This window comes from Pelodiscus sinensis, chromosome 7 (assembly GCF_049634645.1).
Source record: "Pelodiscus sinensis isolate JC-2024 chromosome 7, ASM4963464v1, whole genome shotgun sequence".
Taxonomy (NCBI): domain Eukaryota; kingdom Metazoa; phylum Chordata; order Testudines; family Trionychidae; genus Pelodiscus; species Pelodiscus sinensis.
In genome coordinates, this window is record NC_134717.1 from 36,272,918 (window position 1) to 36,293,363 (window position 20,446).

The window sequence follows — 20,446 nt, forward strand, 5'->3', positions numbered from 1 at the left end:
TTTGCTAATACTAACACACATTTGCCATGGGAAAGGTGCATTTCTATTTTTAAAGAGTGGTTAAACTTTGACAGTACTATATATGCAAGATTCAAATGCTGTATAAAGAGCAGTTACTGCAAAATTGAATATTTTGATTCAAAATGATTAATGTAATATCTAAATTTGAGTTACATTTTTACTCTTTTGCGTTAATTTTTTACTGCTGATGGCACTATCTAGAGCCAGAAATATTGAGGACACATGTGCAAGCATCATGATGCAGCTGTGCCACTATCCACCTCAGCCAGCTTGTGGTATCCTTGCTAACCTAATCCTACCTTGGTCATAACAGAAGCCACCAGTTTGTACTGGATTCTGTACTGGTTCTCAGAGATAGAGATCTCTGCAATGCAAGATGAAAGACCACCAGATTCAGTTAACACCTGCAATATCAAGTTTGACCAAGTCCTCCAGAAGCAAAAGAGGAGCACATCAAACTGTGCCAGCTCTCCTCATATTACAACATTAGTCACTTTCATTATTCAGTCAAAATATGCTATATTGAAACAAATTAGATTCTTAGCACATATTTCATACAGTGGATCAGGTCTTGCAAGGCTTTTCTTTTATTATTTATAAGATCATGTACTGTCTTCCTGCTGAAAATGAGATGGTCTGCATGAGGAAAAAAGGTACAAAAAATGCAGAGAAATGAAAATCAGATATTCCCTAATGATATTTAAAAATAGAAATTTTGCTGCTGTTATATACAGCATGTTCCATCTTTTGAGATTTAATGGCTCTCTTGTGGCTTAATGGAGAATTACTTTCAGTAATTGATTATTAAAATTTAAAATTGCTAACCATCTTCATTATTAGATGAGTGAACATGTTATCCTTGTAATTAAAAAAAGCTAGAGATTCACTTTCATCCTGTTGACAGAATGGGTAGACAGGCTCAGCATTCCAGCTTGATGGTTTCAGGCTTCTGTTTTGACAAAAAATAGCCAGCAAGTTATTTGATGATGAAAATACAAAACATCCACAGAGACAGAGCAGAAAATAATGAACAAAGATAAAATAAGATAGCTCTACAAACTAATTAAAATTGAGACTCAACTGTATGCAGCATGTATTGGCTATTTCAATGATCTTCATGCATGTTAAAACCCACAAATGTGTTCCAAAATAGACCCCAAGTAGCATCCAAAAAACTGTCTCCACTGGATGCAGAATCACATTTGCCCTTTGGAACTCAAAAAAGCTATAAAAATGCAGCAGCAAAGTATAGGGGCTAGGAAGGATCAGATGATAATATTTCTTTCTTAAAGCAAGTGTATTGTTGGTGTTAAAGGATCAGATTGACAGATCTGGTGGCCTCTAGTCATTCCCTCAATGGTACAAAATGTGGAAAGACGGTGAAGATTTCCCTGACAATACAACTCTCAGGTGTGATCTCCGCAAGTAGTGTGAAGTGTAGGTTGCAAACCCCACATTTGTCAAACGGCAAGTGGTAAATTCAGTTAATTTTCACTGAGATACTTAGAGGTGATAATAGCTTACTTTGTATGCCCAGAAGCCTTTGTATACCCACAAGATCTAAATATCTGACAGCCAAATGGAACACAAACTAAAACCATGGGTCAGCTTACAAAGTCAACCTGACTAAGATGATGAGCAGGCTAATTTCTTGCAAGTATAAAAATATAATAGGACTCTGAAAAGCCATATTTTGTGGAGCCAGTTCATTACTTCCATGCACAATTATTCAAGATTGTATTTAAAAAGGAACAAAGTTTTACTAATGTTTTATATTTCCCCAGCTCAGTTTATTAGTACATCCATAAATAAATTGGAGAGGAAGTCAGTCAGGAAGCTTCCCCTTTAAGTAACCTGGGTCTTGACAGCAAATAAAGTCATATGTTCCTTCTTCTAAAACTAATAGAACACCAAAGTCTGCTTTTGTAACTTGGGCTAAAGTGTCTTGATTTCAACATGAGTAGACTCTGAATGTAGTCCAATGTTTTGAGTCCATGTATTTAGGAGTTGCTGAGATGTGTTCTTCAGAGACCGTCCAGTTCCTGTTAGCACTTTTTATCCCGTGTAAGAAACTGGTTTCCTTGTGTGACTGGAAGCTTGGACAGATGGCACTCAGTTATTAAGTATGCACTTTAGATATTTGGGACATTAACAAGTTTACCAAGAAGAACACATACTGCAACTTCCATTCAGTGAGGTGGCTGATTGCCTAATATATCACCAACTGTGATGGCACCACATCAATTTCCAAAATAGGTAGCTATGTGAGCAGTAGCTATGCTGACTAACAGCTTAACACAGTGCAGTAGGTCTGTTAGTGTCAAGTTAAAAAAATATTTACCCACAATATTTGAAAATATCTGCATTAGTACATTAAATAAAAGGGGAGTTAAAAGAATCAAGTCAAAGTTTTATTCCACACCCCCACACACACGACTAGCAGCTTTATCCTTCATTTTTTGCTCAGTTTCTCAGAACTTATCAAAATGATACTCTTAATGTTGCAAAAGTATGGTTGCAAATACTGAAGAAAACTTGCATTGATGTTTTGTAAGTCTGCTTTTCTTCAGTTTTAAGCAGACCAAAATGTGAAATGTTATTGACTGACTATTTTAAATGCAAGTCATTTTTAAATATTGGATTGTTCAGAACTATGATTAGTGTGGGATTGTTAGAATAAATGTTCTACCATTCAAGAATAGCGATGAGTCATCATCAGCACACTAACCAGTTAGAAAATGCTTATCCTGCCATCAGTGTTTTGTCTTATTTTGCAGAAGACAGGTGCAATCACTGAACTCACACAGAACTGTTATCTACCAGTCAAGATAACAGATTGAAAGGATAATTTTGGAGAATTGGTGCAACAAAATTCTAAGATTGGTGAACTATTTGTCTTTGGTACAGGAACTTCCAGTTTACCAAACAGATTACCACCACCATTATTTCAAATTCTTCTGGAAGCCCATGTTCTCCAGGTTCTTAGTTACAACATGCAAGAGCACCACCTACGGTGCTCACCATTCAAACTCCAGAATTTAACTATATTTGCAACACCTTCTAGGTAAAAGGAATGACTGGGCAGCGTCTTGAAGTAAGTGCTGATATTTTATGTGAACCACAGTTCCTTATGTGGCTATGAACCCACTTCTCTCCACTCCTCCTCCCTAGAATAAGCTGTGCATTCTCCAACACTTAGCAAAGCGTACTTATAGCCCATTCTTGCCAGTTTGTAACCTCTGTTTTTCTTCTAGCACAAGAGGATTCTTTTCACCTTCCTCTACAGTCTGGCAGTGCTGTTTACAGTGTTGTATGTGACAGCATGGACACAAGCCATCTCAGTGCGATGGAAATGGCAGATTGTGAATAATCAACAGCAGGCATCAAGGCACTGACATGTCATTCACTGGTAACACCATGGGATGGAGTGCCAATAATACTTTTTAAATACGTCGTTGAGGGAATTCCCAGATCTTTAACAGAGAGTGTGCTTTAATACATTATGTATAAGGCAGCAACCAGTTTCTCCAGATAAATAGTGCTAAAAAGCAAAAGGTGATGGGGGGGAAGGGGGAGAAACAGTATTAATGTTAAAATATGTAGCTCAGTTTTCAGTCTCCACTATTAAAAATACATGTGGTTTTTATTACTGTAAAGAGTCTATATAGATGTGATACCTTAAAATAAAAAAAAATCCTACCACTGAACTTTGTGGTTTCATAATGCCAAACTTAGACTGAAGTTACTTTAACATTAGTAGGATATTACAAATCAAGGTCACAATTCTGCAATGACACACACATGGCTCCATGCATGTGTCCAGTGTCTCCAGTAACTTCAGTAGATGCCTTTTTATACATTGCAAGGTAGTGCAGAATGTTCTATGCATATCTAATGCACTGTGGTAGTCAAATTTGCCAGGAACTGCTGACAAAAAGAAACAGTGGGGGTATTTTTTAAATACTAATAATTTTAGAATCCCAGGTACAGCGAGTCTTCTCTTATCATGAATGGGGGCAGTGACAAAAGAGTCGCTATATTCTATACTTCCACAAATAGACCTATAGGAGCCAAATAAGCTTTTCACCTTAAAAACTATTTGGCCCTTTCTAGGGGGTCTGCAAAACATGGTATGCCTAACAGTTTAATAACTAACCCATCAGAACAAGTTTAACTTAATCTGGTGTGCGCGCACAGCAGGATATAGGACATTTTATAAAAAACTAGGAGGTATTTTAAACCTAGTTCTCTTTACACCTATGCCTCAAATGTTTTCCATTTTCAAGATTTCTTATACTTCACACATGGCCTTATATTTGTAGAAAGTTATTTCCATCAGGAGTACAGATTCATGAAAATAAGGTTACAGAAGGAGCTATTTATGCTAAAGGAAGAAATACCACGGTGTATTATTTTAGGTTTGTGTCACACATTGGACATGCATACCGCACTTCATCCCATCATGGCCTTGATAGGTCAAGAGGTATGCTTATACCTGTGCATCCTGAAATATGACAGTTTTGATGTGATTAGATTATCCATATAAGTGTGAACCACCGTATTGGACCCTTCCTTCTATTTCCTGGCTATACAAGTTGTGGTATAAATCTGGCTAATTGAGTAAATATAGGATCAGTAGATCCTCATTACTACTTTTAAAGCTTGATGACATCTTATTGTGAAGCCATGTAAAAGTCATCTGCACCCTACATAAAGGGAGTATATTTTCAGCACATTTTTTCTAATGGATTCACCAAGCTCTCCTATATAAGAACTACAAGTCTCATGAATTCAGCAGCATAGTTTGTTATTTAAAAAAACCCTTGATTATTGTATTGACTACATTGAGGTTTTGGCTGATTCAAACTTACTCACCTCTTCAGCTGATGCACTGTGTAATCAGTTGGATGTTAACTCTGTACCTGGTTGCAGTGTGGGTGAGTCTATGGTGCAAGGTAGAGGAGAATCAGACCCACAGTTTCCACTTGATCAAAAGTATGCTGAATTCAGCAGTAGATGCTTAGCAGAAGAGGTACAGATCCTTAAACACACTGGGTAGCATGAAGGACTTCATATTACTTAGATTTAGGTATCTTATCAGAACAGCATTTACTATAGAATAGCTACATTTAAAATTTAGCCTATGACAAGCAACATCCCAAAATAAGGCAAAAAGCAGTCCAATGAGAAAGCTCTCCATAGTTCCCAGAAATTGGAGAGTCTCATTTCCCTCTTACAGTGCATCCTCAACAAATCATCCTTTTCATGGCTATTGTTTCTGGTTGAGCCAATGAGTCTAATAATATTTAGACTATATCAACATGGCAATGTTGAATAATTAATTTCTTACACAGTTTTCACATTTACCTGAATTATTTGCAATAACTGCAAATCCAGTACATCATTTTGCAAGCATTAACACTCATTAATGCCTGGGTGGCTCAGAATGGCTGAAGTAATGAAGTGGAGTGATTGTGTTAAGATTCCGTATCAACAGCAATAGTTTTGATTCCCCAAAAGAAAAATAGCCTCACACTTCTCTTCCAAGTTCTTTCTTCTTTCTGATGGTAACAGGGCGCCTATGAGCATAATACAGCTTTCTGCAGTCCTCCCTTGAAGTTTTGCTCCAAATAAGTCAGAACTATTCTTCTTCCAAAACAGAGTCCCTGGTTTTAAGATCACTGCAACTGGCTAATAGTTAATGTCAAAACTATATAGTGTGAATGTTTTACAAGCTACAATCTATATTATATAGGATTTAGACTCTTAAGGAGAGTACTGAGCAAGTAAAATTGAATGTTGATGCCTACAGGTATAACATAGTTCATTAAATACTTTCCCAAAAAGGTCTGATTTGTTCTAAATAAAATATTAAGTGGTTTGAAATCTGTGTTTTCATCTTTACCTAGAAAGTTTACTGCTAGGCTTTCTTTCTGTTCTTGTAACCATGACAATGGTTGATTTCTAATTTAGCTATTAGTTTTAAAATATCTTCATTAGCATAAGATATCACCCATTCAGTTTTTTTGTTAAAAGGGCTAACACACCTTGACTTAATCTCAACTAGTTCATTTCCATTCTATGGTAAACTGAATCTACAAATGAATAGTAGCTAGTGTGAAATGTATAGTAGTTAGTGTGTTTAGTATGTATACAGGACTTGCTCAGTTTCTCTAAGCAGTTTCCCCTTGGTTTTAAATCCATACCCACAAGGCTTACCTGAGGAAATTGATTCCACAGCTCTTTCCGAGCTAGAGTCTTACACCTTTCAGTGGAGCAGGATTCATATGGTTTTGCTTTTCTGAAGCATGACTTAAGTACAGATGCTAGGTGGCATTTGATGTGTATGGGGAAGTGGGGTGGGTGGGTGTGTGTGAGAGAGAGAGAAAATGAACTAGTGTAGCCCACCAACTGCTGTGAAGCAGATGTGGGAAGATTTACTGGCAGGAATCCAATATAGACATGGGAAACCCCCGGTATTTGCTCAGTGAGTTCCAAATCCTCTTGGAGAAACCTAGACATAAAATTCTGCTGCCAAAATGGTGAGCACCTAAAGCTGCCTACTCCCTTTGTGGGCAGGATTTACAGCAGGCCCCACAGGCTTCTCCACATGGTGCCACACCTGCCTCTGCAATATAGTCTTCCCTACTGCCAGCAAGGTTATGTTCTGCTCCCTCAAGCTCTTATCCAGCCTCCACCTACCGTATCTGTACAAAGAACTCTACTTTGACAGGAGAAAGACTCAGAGCATTGTTTATCCCAAGCAAAGATCTCTTCAAGGCAAGAGCCACATGTCCCTCTCCAGATGCCTGGGTGAGCACATTCTCCTGTTTTTTTTTTTTCTCCCCACACACACACACACAGCTGTTCCCTGCTACACTCCTCCAGAGTAGCTGGGCTGCCTCCAGCAGCTTCATGAAAGGGCTGAGGAACAGCATTACAGGGTGAGGTACTGAAAAGGAGCAGAACATGGAGCCACCTTGTTATTCACCACTGTAGTTCCTAAATAAACCTTGAACCACAGGGCTCTTCTGGGAACTATGGCAGGAAAAGGAGCTGTCCCCCATAAGTCTCCAGCTGTGCAGAGTAGCCATGGAAAGGCTGCTTTACACTTTGTATGAGGATAGCATACTATAGTCATTGATATGCCCACTTCCATTTTATGCCCGTTTCTGCTTTCCTCTGAGCAAAGCTGGAAGGGGAGCAATGGGCCCTTAGTAATCACAAATCAATTGACATTCATCACGGTTTAGGAATAGGGAACAGAAGCCATTCGTGCCATTTTGATTTTGCAAAGGCATCAAAAATAGTACAGAAGCAAAGCACAACCTGGCAATTTCAGGAAAAGTTTTACAAAACCTATTTTTCTTATCTCCCTTTTGTTATGTAGGCCCAGAGAGAAGGGTCTAGGAATAGAGCACCAAGTGATGATCTTAGTGACATGTAAATCTGGAATAATGCCATTGAGTCAAGTGAAAGTAAGAGCAGAGTTTTGTCTGAAAGTATATTTAAATAAGTCTCCCTCCTCCCCCTTCTCAATTGTTTTAGGGCTCTGAAGGGTCATACTACTTGAAAGTAAGGACATACTATGGGAAGATGGCCCTTTTGTCTGTATCAGCTGGGCATGTCAAGTCCCACACTTAGAACAGTGGGGTTGAAAAAAGTGGAAAGCCATGCCAAATCTGACTCATGGAGTTTAAGTATCTGAGGTCAGCCATAAGGCAAGCCTACCAAAGCAACAGATTTTCTACACTGCCTCTTCTAGCAACAGTCTCACTTTTGTTGTATTAACCTTGTCACTGTCAGGTGTCCTTCATTGTTCATAGGATCAAGAAACATTTTTAGATTTGCAAAAGGAATTGTATGTTAACTGATTCATCAGCCTTAAAGCTATGCACTTGTCAGTACACACCACTTCCACCCTAACAAACAGGAGGTCACATGACAAGCCTCAGCATAGAACCAGAGAGAAAACTTCACACAAATCATGTTCATGGAAATAAAGTGTCAAGAGCTGGTTAGATTGCTGTGCTTTTTGGAGTTTCTTCTGCAGGATTTTAAAGCTTTATGCATTTCCGTAGTAGGCACAGATACAATTCTGTGCTCAGATTCCCTGCCCAATCTGGATTTTATCAAAGCCCTACAGAAAGAGGTGAACTATTTTCCTCCTAAATCCCAGAGAATGGCAAGCTCAGTGGAGTGAAGACAGCAATTTCTTGCTAGAAGGTTAGTACCTAGATAATTCTACAATTAGCATAAAATTGCTCATAAAACACTCAACCCAAGTCCTCAGTTTCCCATACAATTAGACAGTAGCTAGTTATGTCAGTCTTCAGAAAACTGCTCTCCTGAGCATGAGGTCATTACTTCTAGAATTCACAGGCAGATGGGGTGTAGCAAAAATAAAACCTTTCTACTCTTCACTGTATTAACAATGTAACAGCCAGAGTGAATCAGACCAATAGCCCAACTATCCTAGTGTCCGGTCTTCTGACTATGGCCGGTGCCAGGTGCTTCAGAAGGAATGAACAGAACAGGGCAACTGAGTGATCCCACCCCTATAATTCAGCTTCTGCTAGCTGGTGGTTCAGGACACCCATAATATGGGATTGCATCCTTGGCCAATAACCATTGATGGTCCTATCCTCAATTAACTTTAATGCTGTTTGACTTTGCAACATTCCCTGACAGCGAGTTAACAGACTATGCATTGGGTAAAGTAGTATTTCCTTATGTTTGTTTTAAACTTGCTGTCCATTAAAATTTCCTTGGGTGATCCATTACTCCTGTGTTTCATGAAAGGGTAAATGACACCACTATCTTCTTATGTAATATAGATCTCTACCACATTCCCTTTTCTAACCTAAGGAATCCTGGTCTTCTCAATCTCTTCTCATAAAGAGACTGTTCCGGGCACCTAATCATTTGTTGCCATCTCTGTAGTTCCTCCAATTTCAACATAGCTCTTCTGGCAGTGACAAGACATCATAAATCCATGGGATGCCTACACCTTGAATACTGCATGAAGTGGTATCATATTGTCCTGTTATCTGTTTCTTTCCTAATGGTTTCTAACTTCTGTAAGCTTTTTTGACTGCTGCTTTACAACAAGCAAATATTTTCAGAAAACTATTTATGATGTCAAGATATTTGAGTGGTAACAGTTAATTTTAGACCCATTTGGAATGGATGTTCTCCAATGTGCCATGTGTAATGCATTTTCTCCAATGTGCATTTATCAATATTTTAAGTGCAGAGAATCATTGCTTTATTATGCAAGCTATCTGTAAAATAAGTATCCCTTGTAATTAGCACATCACTTCTACAACCAGATTTTCCACTTACTCACATAATGCAGACCTATGATCTCCTCCTGCTCTGTTCCAGGAATTCCAAAATCATAAATGTCTTTGTTTCGTTTCAACACAATTTGCTGCTATTAGATTTAAACAAGGATCTTCTCTGCCTGACCCATCAGTTGCAAATAACTTGTAGTACAAGGCAGACGCACCTTAATGTACTAAGCCTTTCATTAGATTCCTAGTCTGACTTCCTGCTAGCCATCATGAGACCTTAAATTGATGGATGGTCACAGCAGCCAGGGAAGGAAAATAAAGCTTCAGGCACCAGTCTTTTAAGACCTAGTACACAACACAAGTACATGGTTTTTTGTTTGTTTCTTAATAAAAAGCAACCAAATAAATTGAAACACATGGGGCAATAATTCCCACAGGCTCTCTAGTCTAACCAGTCATGCTTCCTAGTTTTGACCCATTTTCCCCTTTCTTCTAAAGTCTGCCCAAGTTGCCTCATGACATGTGAGGACCTATATTTCCTTCATAGACTTCAGTCTGCTTACCTTCAGGCCAGCACTGGAAATATTACATGTGTATAGCCAAAGTGGCAGAGTGCTTTGAGATGCTCAGATCATCATGAATGCTAGTGATCCCTCCCTGTCAAGAGGCCAGCTGTCTTCTTCCAAGCAGCAGGAAGAAAGCACATACTATGTCTACTCCTAAGTATATACCTACTAATAATTGGTTATGCCTATCTGTGGCAATATCCATATTCCATTTACTGTAAATGCCATCTCTAATGGGTGCACATGTACAGCACTTAAAAGGTCTGAAAGCTTGAGATGCTCTTGTTAAGTTCACTGCTTAGCATTTGGAAGCATTATAGGAAATGTTTCCTTCTCCCCTCTCTCAACCCTTTGCCAAAATTCTCAATGACAGATGGAAGTGCTTTCCCCTTCTGTTTGTGTTCCATCCCTAAATCTAATGACATTATTAACCTCTGTTTTCCAGCAACTAATAAAACTGTTTTGCTTGTGACATCTAAATGTAAATGCATCTAATATTATGTTTGGAGCTAAGGTATGTAAGAAGGAAAAATGATACAAATGATAAATTGAATAAAGATTTTAGGGAAATTTTATTGTATTTAATTAATCTACCATTTTTACTAAGTTGCTTTCAAGTGAAATGGCTTTTTACCAACTCCTTTTGAAAAGGTTAGAAGGGTATTCCCTGTGCGACAATCATTAGCATATAGATGTCTCTAAGTGTTAATTTCTGTTTTCACTGAATGAATGCAATTTAAAATGAGGCCCTTTCAAATCAGTTAACTTTGGCCGTTTGAGAAAGATAAGAAAAATGGACTGCAGCACGAACCACAGCAAAACCTGCTTCTTATGGATAAATGTGTAGCAATGAAGACGCTTAAGCAGCGACATATGAGATTTCAAAAATCTTACAGAGAGGGGTTGGTAGTAGGATTAGAGTCTATTGCTAGGTAATAGAATCCATTAATAGGGTTAACAGTAACAAAAGAGAGAGGTTATTTTCCAGTTCATTTTTTAAAAACACTGAGAGCCAGCCCAGAAATTAGGAGTAGCAGCAATTAATTTTATATCCACAGCAAGGGAAAAAAAATCATTTTTTTTTCCATTTTCATGTAATAAAGGGAGAATGTAGGTCTTGATTCAACTCCTAGTGAAACTAATGGTACAGGAACCACTGACTTCAGAGAGCAGGACAAGGTATATTTGTAAGCTTTAGTTTTAAAATACGTAGTACGAGTGCAGTACAAAATGCTATAAGCACTTTCAAAACACTTGTGCACCAAAGCATGAACCATGCCATTCTCTTTAATAGCAGAAAGATTCTATTCAGCCTATGAGTGAGGCACACATACCTCTATAAAGCATCTCAAATAGAAGCTATATTTGAGGCAGAACATACACCCTGTCTAAAATCACCATCACCTGACTAACTATTTTAAGCTGCTTAGATCTCTGCCAAATACCAAACATGGAAAGAATTGTTTGGAAAAATGGTTTGACTGTTAAGATTAGAGGGGAAAAAAGTTTTGGGGTTTTTTTTTTTGCACCCACAATAAAAATACTCACTACTGTTTTGAAATCTTGGCATCTGCATGCTTTGGAGTGGAAACCTGACATTTAGCAAATACCTGGCAACCCTAAGGGTGACCTATCTGATTTTGAACTGGGCAGTCCAGTATTTGAGCTCTCTGTTCTGGAAACAAATTGAGAAAATAGAAATGTCCAGTATTTTCTAAATAAGATGTAATGTAGATTGTGATGTAATATCAAGTGTGTCTGGTATGTTTGTTGAAACCATCTGGCAACCCTAGTCACCGTGGTGTCGGGGATGTGCCTTTTGAATCTGCAGGAAACTTCACCTGATTAAGTTCTAAGCTTTTAAAATGCTTTCAGTTCTCACATGCTCATTAGAGCTGGTTAGAGTTTGGCAATTTAAAAAAAAATCTCTGAAGATTGTCTGCAATGGGCACACTCAAGCCCAGGAAAGAGAAAACGTTTCCCGTAACATTTGCTGCTGGCAGCAGAAGGCAACTGAGGTACCAGATAATTCAATTCTTAAGGGAAACTCCCTTTTTCTCATGCTTTTTCTTATGGTGCCTAGAAGCATGAAGAAACAGGATGTAGTCCAACTTGAATTTGGGGAGAGAGAGAGAGGGGAATGATTCAGGAGCGAGAAGATTATAGGAGTTGACCAGGGCAGGGAAGCAGCAGCTGTGGACAAGCAGACATGCCAATAGTTAAGGAAAATGCAACCAGACAGAAGACAACCAGAGAGTAAAAGAAAAAAAAAATACTGAAATATACTCTTATCTGCCAGAGGATGTGGTGAAGGCTAGAACTTTAACTGAGTTCAAAAAAGAGCAAGATAGGTTCACAGGGTAGGAATGGCTATTAGCCAGGATGGGTAGGAATGGTGTCCCTAGCCTCTGTTTTCTGGAGGTGGGTAACAGGAGAGGGATCATGTGAGAATTACCTGTTGTGATCTCTCCCTCTGGGGCATCTGGTATTGGCCACTGTCAGCAGACAGGATACTGGGCTAAATGGACCTTTGGTCTGACTCAGTGTGGCCATTCTTATGTGGATCTTCACTCTGGACCCTGGAACTCTGAGTTTCTACATTCCTCTACTGTCAGCAAATGAAGCCAACTGGCACAGAATGTCTCATTCCTCTCTGTTGTCTAGTCCACACAGAAAACAGTCTACTACTGCTAATGGTTACTCTATTAGTTCTGTAGATACCCGAACAGTAGACCAAAAGGCCTGAAACTTGCTGATGACCTAAAGTCAGGGAGTCAACATCATTCCAAGTGATGTTAAAAAAATCTAGATACTTTAAAATTACGTAATTTGATCCAAAGAACATCAGATGAATATTAGTGCTGCTATGTTGGGCATTCAGAAATTAGAAAATGTCAGTATTAATATTAACAATTCAAGGCAAAGGCAAGCTCACAGAAAGAAGTCCTTCCAAGAAATATGGTACAAGGGCTAGCTCTAGAAGAGAGTGTGATAGGTTGAACAGGAACAGATTCAGGAGCCACTCGTTGGTACTTGATTTTATTGTGACATTTTTGCTTGTGAAATATGCCCCATAACTTCTCTCTAGGGCTATTTGTCTGTTTACCCTAAGACCAGGGCAGCACCAGTACAGAATTTCTCCAAGTTTTCAGGGGCACGTCTGAAATTCAGTGACAAGAGAAGAGAACATAGTATTCCCTGTAAGCCATGTGGTTTTGTGGCCACTCAGGAGAGATTCCAATGATGCTCAGCTCATTTTGTGCTTCTCCTGGTGACGCACATAAGATGTATTCTGCACACTGATGGAAAAAGATTAAACTTTGGTCAGTACTTCTGTCTAGACCTTTGCCCCTCTGCTCAGACTGCCCACATAAGTGGGTTGCGCCCACAAAAGCTCATACGACCTACATGTTTTGTTAGTCTCCAAGATGCTGGAAGACTATTTGTTGTTGAAGTTTTTCCAGTTACAGACTAACTCAGCTACCCCTCTGAAGCTTCTGACAATTGGTAGGTCAGCTGTGAGGGTGGTCTGTCACATGGAGATTTGTGGTCTATCCTCATTTCACATGAAAGGAGTTGAACATACACCTGATGACAGTAACTTTTGGTTATGACTCTGCTAATTACTTCTGGTCATATTTTCAGACCATTTACTTCACGTGTATTATTCTGAGACTTTGAAAACATGCACTTGAACCTGACACTATAGCAACTTATTCAAATCAGACTAGTCCAAAGATCTGGTGCTCCGAGTTGACCCTGCTATGCATAGTTTCTATTAACAGGCTGGATTTGATCCACCATTTAAAGATAAAATACAATATTATATGACAAGTGTCCAGAACCATCTAGACCCTGTGTTTGCTGAAGAAAGAGAGGTACATGAATTTCTGTCTCAGTGAGGACACACTTGTATTGTAGGCAAAAAATCTTACTTGCATGCCAATTTGCATTAATAGACTATTTGTAGGCATAAAAACTGGTTACTTCTGGAAAGGTGTAGGGATTAGCCCCTTTGGTACTTGGGTAGCAAGTTTATCCAGTTGCACGCTGATAGGAAGTATAGAAGTGTTACAGATTGAAGTGTCATGAAAGCTCACATGCAATGTCTGGGCATCTCATTCACATGGCCAACTTGAGAATACGTAAGGACATATTTTGTAGCCAGCTAAAGCCAATGGCCAGTGCAAACAAAGACATAGAAGTCAAATTCAAAAGCAGTTAGGTTGATCCCAGCAAATGAGAGAAAGCCCACAAACAGAGCAAGGTGGCAGCAGATTTGTCATGTTGCTGTTAACTACATTTAAGCAGGACACATTAATCTTTTATGCGATAAACAAGCCAGAGAGAGTAAGGATGCTACAGCCTGAAATGGCCATGGACAATCTCATCTATCCATACGTAATTGTGTTTGCGATTCGCTCATTGATCTGACCTTGCATATACATGTTCACCTATAATGTCCACTGAATTCTGGTACACTGACATCAGCTTCGGATTGCATCATGCAGTGCATTTTTTGTAGACTCACATCTGTGTGCGTGTGTGTCATTCCCCACCCCATCTGCCTTTTGTTTAAAATGATTAACTTTGAAGAAAGTTTATTCCATCTTCAAATCAATCTTCCCAATCGCAAAAAACAAACCTGCAAAAGCAGAAGGAAACTAAGTTTTGTGAACATTTGCATTTAAGTGTAAGATGAAATTTCTGCAATTTTCCCCTTCATCAACAAATATGTTGCAGAAAATACACCCTGGAAGTGTTTTCCCCAAGACTGTCTGCATATGCAGAATCCTTGTGCTATGTTCCCAATGTGTATTAAGTGTGCATATTGTTTAGAAATGCAGATAATCAAAAAAAAGAGCCACAAGGGACACAAAGTAATAACATTAACTAATGCCACACAGTAATGTTTATTTAACAAATCTGTGTCGCATGCCTGACATCTCCCCTGGTATCAATTTATTTTGTTTTGCTTCTTTCGTAGCAGCACAAATGCATTTAAAATGTAAAGTAATTTTTACACATGCCAAACTGTATACACAATAAAAACATATACATCTTTTTAATGTCTTGGGGAATACACACTAGAGATGTGCAGAAAGCCCAGTGGCCAAAGTAAACAATCTAGATTATGGAAAATATTCCTTTTTAGTTGTTCCAATAGCTACAGTAACTGCTGCTGTCATAGTACTTTATCACTGCACTTTGTTATATAGAAGTGCTGCAAAGTGATGAAGACAGAACTGTATATTAGAGTCCAGTCTGAAGTGAAGTTTGCAGAGGGAAGAGGAGGAGCGACATGTATCCAGTCCATTCAAACTAGCAGTTGGGAGAGTTTACACTTGGCAATTTTAAAAAGCTTAAAGTACCCAATTGATTCTCTGGCAGAAGTGTGTGGGGGGGCCCTGTTTCTGTTCAAACACCTTCCTGCATCATTCCTATTCCTGCAACTTCTATCACCATGAATACAGCCCTTAGCTTCCCCATCCCTCTCTCAATTTTTGAAATCAGTTTGGTTAATTTAGAAAGCCAGTCTAGCAAACTGGTCTCCATTCGAAACAAACACATTTTTCTTCCTCTTTCTGTCTTCTGGACCACAAGTTGAATATGAGTCAGCAGTGTGATGCTGTTGCAAAGAAAGCAAACATGATTCTGGGATGCATTAGGAGGTGTGTTGCGAGCAAGACAGGAGAAGTCATTATTCTGCTCTACTCTGCACTGGTTAGGCCTCAATTGGAGTATTGTGTTCAGTTCTGGGCACCGCATTTCAAGAAAGATGTGGAGAAATTGGAGAGGGTCCAGAGAAGAGCAACGAGAATGATTAAAGGTCTAGAGAACATGACCTGTGAGGGAAGGCTGAAGGAATTGGGTTTGTTTAGTTTAGAAAAGAGAAGATCGAGGGGGGACATGATAGCAGTTTTCAGATCTCTGAAAGGGTGTCATAAGGAGGAGGGAATCTCCATTTGTGGAGATATTTAAGAGTAGGCTAGATAAATGTCTATCAGGGATGGTCTAGACAGTATTTGGTCCTGTCATGAGGGCAGGGGACTGGACTCAACCTCTCGAGGTCCCTTCCAGTCTTAGTATTCTATGATTCTTTGTTGCCCACAGCCTGAAACATCCTTCTGTCTTTGCCTTCCCCTGCTCACTAAATTATAGATCCACACCAGATTTTTTAAAATTTTATTTTTTTAAATTATATTGTTTGGAGTAACTTATGGACAATGACCAGAGTAATCATCGCATAGCCTCTCTCATGCAGCTGCTAACTGCCCTAAGGTATCTCCCATGAGTCCAATGCTCACAGCTTGAAGGGGCACAGCCTCACCTCCAAACTAACAGTAAAGATTATCCCTTCCACAAAGCCATCCGTCTTCCCCTTTCTAGCACGGCAATCTCAGGTATAACTGGCCCAGCTCCAATTATTGCCACTAAACACTAGCTTTGCAGCAGCTAATAACCCCGACTATATTATCACAGGCTTCGGAGGGGTAGCTTCTGAAGTATCAGACATTTATCATGTAGATCTTCTGGCATATTTTGGTTTGGTTTGTGTTCCCCCCCCCCCTCCCCTTCCAGAGGGACAGTCAGCCTGCTTTTTCCACCTCTGACAGGTATTAGGATCCATCTGGGGTACAAAGTTCTGATCAGAGATTCTATAACAGCTAAAAGTGAACATTTACCATGACCTAGGTAGTTCACTTTGGTCTTTGGGCTTTCAGAATATTTCCACAAGATATTAATGTTTTCTAGATTTCTGTTACATTGTGAATACACCTTTGTGAATACACCTTGAAAGGCACAGGATACAAGAATTCTATCAAACTTATAGATTTGGGCTTTGAATCCAGTGAGGTCACTACCCTGATTCATTGCATGCAGGTCCATTTGGAGCCTGTGAGGCTGTGTAATTGAAGAAGACTATTTGCAGAATATTTGTCGTAGTTGTTATGGTTGCCAGATGGTTTCAACAAGAATACTGGACACACTTGACATTACATCACAATCTACATTACATCTTATTTAGAAGATACTGGACATTTATATTGTCTCAATTTGTTTCTCAAACAAAGCTCAAATACTGGACAGTCCAGTTTTGAACTGGACACCTGGCAACCCTAGCAATTGTACAACAGTGGTAGCAACAATCTTATGCAAAGTATATCATGTAAGGTCTCAAAGTATAGTTATCCTGTTAATAGGCTTGTATCTTTATATCTGATGTTTGATAGAAATACATAGCCAATATTCAAAACTACTGTTGTGAATCTTTTTAGGGTGTCACCTAAGAGCACATCAGGAATAGGCAGCAATGTGTTCACAGCCCATTAAGATTATTCATTCCCCCTAGTATGCTTTTGCTGAGGATGCCTCAGACAAGAGTGAATGGTCACTCCCATTAATCAGAAGCCTTCTCCTGTTGCTGCTAAAGAAGGATCCACAATAGAGTGTTGCCATGTGGCAAATGTTGTACTTTGTCGAGCTGTTCAGCTCTAACATGGAATAATGTTTGCTCCCTAAGCTAAAGAAGAGCTTCAGCTCTGACAGCTGCCTACTAATGAGGTGAAAACTATTCCCTCTATCATTTGTGTTCTTAAGAATAAAAATGTTGCCATATATAAAGGATCATTTCATTGACCCAAATTGAAATGGGATTTTGAAGTTTATTTTATCATCTGTTATGCATGTTTAGTACAAGATAGACATGTTGAAAATGTTATGCTTGTTAATTCCTTAACTTTGAAGTTTCAAGTTAACAAATCTTTACAGCAAGTACCGCACACACATTACCAGATAACCCTTGCATTATGAAACAAGGGTTCTGCTAGCATATGATCAACTGCCACAATCTCTGATTCTATTATGTACTATGTTCATTTTCTAGATCATTATTTTGACCTTACCAATTTAAGACAACACCTACTTGATCCGATTCCTTCACCCCAACCCTATGCCATTGCCTCAGTAAGATTTTCTTCCCTTCAGTAGGCTACTAAATACTGAAGACGGATCCATACATTGAAATGATGCTTCATCGTAGAAATGAAATACTTTAAGTCAATTACTACACCTCTCCATATACGAGGAATTGTGCTGTATACTTCATACTCTGCTCTTTTTGCTTCTCCTCCAACCGTCTGATGTAAAACTGCTGGAGTCACTGCTTTCATGAACAAAGTCTCCAGCCTTAGCCACACTTATTTCGATTGCCAACTATCTAGATGTTTAGTAATTAAAAGAGGAGATGCATGCATCATAGTACAGGTGTAGAGTAAAATCAGGTTAACTGAGCCAATTGTACAGGTTGAACCCTCTGCAGTCTGGGACATCTCTGGTCCAGAAGGACCACTGATTTTGCAGGACTAGAGCCCCAGCAGCTGAAGTTGCTGGTGGCTTGGAGTGGAGCTGCCCAGCAGGACAGTGAAGCCCAGAGGATGCCAGAGCCCACAGCCAGCAGGGCCACCACTGGGAGCTCAAATGGGGCTAGGAGCTCCAGCAAGACTGCGGCAGCTTATAGTGCCAGGAGGTTGGGAGAGGACTCTTGGTGGCTGGGGAGGAGAGTCCAGTGGGGAGGTCCAACCTGTACTACTACTTTCATTTTTACTCCAGTGCTAACACTGCTATGAAGAGGAAAAGAGTAAACATTTGTTAGCATCACTCCATTGCCCTCCCTGCTACAGACATATTATGGTCCAAAGATCATCAGCTCCCATTCCTAGGTCTACTGAGGTGGCAGCTTACTGCCAGAAAGGTCTTCTAAGAACTGAGAGTACTGATTCAACAGTACATTCAGCTGTTGCTGGACCAAGGAATCTGTAACAAATGTTATTAGCACATCCAGGAGAAGGCAGTTATGAACAGCCTGTCAGATAAGCTCAAATGTGTGATATCACTCTAAAGACCATACCAAGACCAGACTCCCCTCTCAAAGGACAAATGTTTCCTGGGTTTCTACCAGCCGTCCATGCTACATATGCATCTTTTGGCTTGGACACAAAACATGGTTCTGCTGCCTGCTACTTGTGCAATAAGGAGAACAGTTCAACATTAAAGGGAATGGTGAACTCAAAACCAACCAAAACTGTTTACTTTGGCAAAATGGGTCTGTCTGCTAATCACCTAGGCAAAGGAAGTTTGGCTACACCACTATGACCTGCTCCTGAAATCTTTTGCCCTAATGCATCATTAAATGTCAAGGAAGAGCTCATGCAGACCCCATGCAAGCCTAGATTTGCTCCAAGTGTGAACAGAAACAAACAGAAACAAACGAGAGTAAAAGCACAATAGGAGAGGTGAGTGCAAGAGGTGTGCAAGAGCAGCAGCCACTGGACAGAACAAAAGGTCAGAAGCTACCCTGTTATGATCAATGAGACCCTGCCCCCACCCCAATCCAACAGGAACAAAGCAGGGTCTAACCAGTGATAGTTCTTCTTGAAGAACCTAGCTGATGTGCTACAGTTGAACTTCAGAGCATCAGGGTAGCTCCAAACACATGGTTGTTAGCAATCCAAATCTACTGCTGAGGAATTCAAGGAAGAAGCCAATGCCATTTCTGCAGCTGACCCTGAAACCTCTCACCATCCCCCTCCCAGTTCTTTTACATCCATTGTTCAGATACCTCCAAAACCCAACTCTTAAATCCCAGATATAAGGCACACTCACCTTTAGAGCACTCTCTTTCACCTGCAGGCCATCTACTTCTTGATAAGTCTTCTGTGCCTCAGCCCTTTGCCTAAGGCATATAAAGATCAAACCCCTTCCCAGGTAACTGAGAAGCCAAAATGAAAATCCAAAATTTTCAGATTGTTTGGGCAGTCTCTGCTTGCACTTACAAAGCCTATCTCAGGGCTTGTCTCCCACAGTAACTTACTCCACACCCTGTAGGTTTCTCTCCACGTGAGAGTCCTGCCTCCTCTCCCTGTATCCTTTGCCCCCTTTTCACAGGACTCTACCCTTATGGTTTTTCCTCAAGCAGCCTTGACCTTGCCCCCACCTGCTACAGGCAAAGGACATTCATTAACTTTAATCTCATAACTCTTCTACAGCTCTGCTCAGCTCTATTTAAGTGGTCCTCTGCAGCTAAGCTCAATCACTAAGGCTACTTGACCCAGCTGGAATCACTAATTGCCATTGTGTGGCTAGATCAGGCGCTTGTGTGAGGGGTTACTGATAGGTCATGGGCCAGACTGAGCCCATCTTGCTTTAAAGGGCTACCCAGCCTGTAACAGTGCCCCACTGCAAATGCTGGGGCAACAGTAGGGCACTGCTGTGCTGCTAAGAACCCTGTACTATCAAATTACTCTTAGCCCATTTGATATGGGAAGAGAATGCTTGTCTGTATACTTGCAAACAGAGGCAAAGTGCCTGCACATCACCCTCAGACATGGTAAAAATGGAGCTCTCATCTGCACAGGTCAACAAACAATCTGGGAAAGCATCCAATATCCAAAGCACAGAGAGGCTGGTCATTTGGCTCCAGGCTCTGGACATACAGTGTAGAGGGGGCATCCCTGATGAATGCGTTTGAATACTGGAAAGTAGCAACTAAGACTCCCATTA

General features: G+C 39.9%; 1 long non-coding RNA gene across 1 annotated transcript; it reads right to left on the reverse strand.

The window, feature by feature from the left end:
• Positions 1–1,811: 1,811 nt before the first annotated feature.
• LOC142830300 (uncharacterized) lies at positions 1,812–19,867 on the reverse strand. The gene is made up of 3 exons (XR_012905456.1): positions 19,550–19,867; positions 4,897–4,964; positions 1,812–3,562 (listed from the first exon to the last, which is right to left on the reverse strand). It is a non-coding gene; the product is annotated as an uncharacterized LOC142830300 (long non-coding RNA).
• Positions 19,868–20,446: the final 579 nt, after the last annotated feature.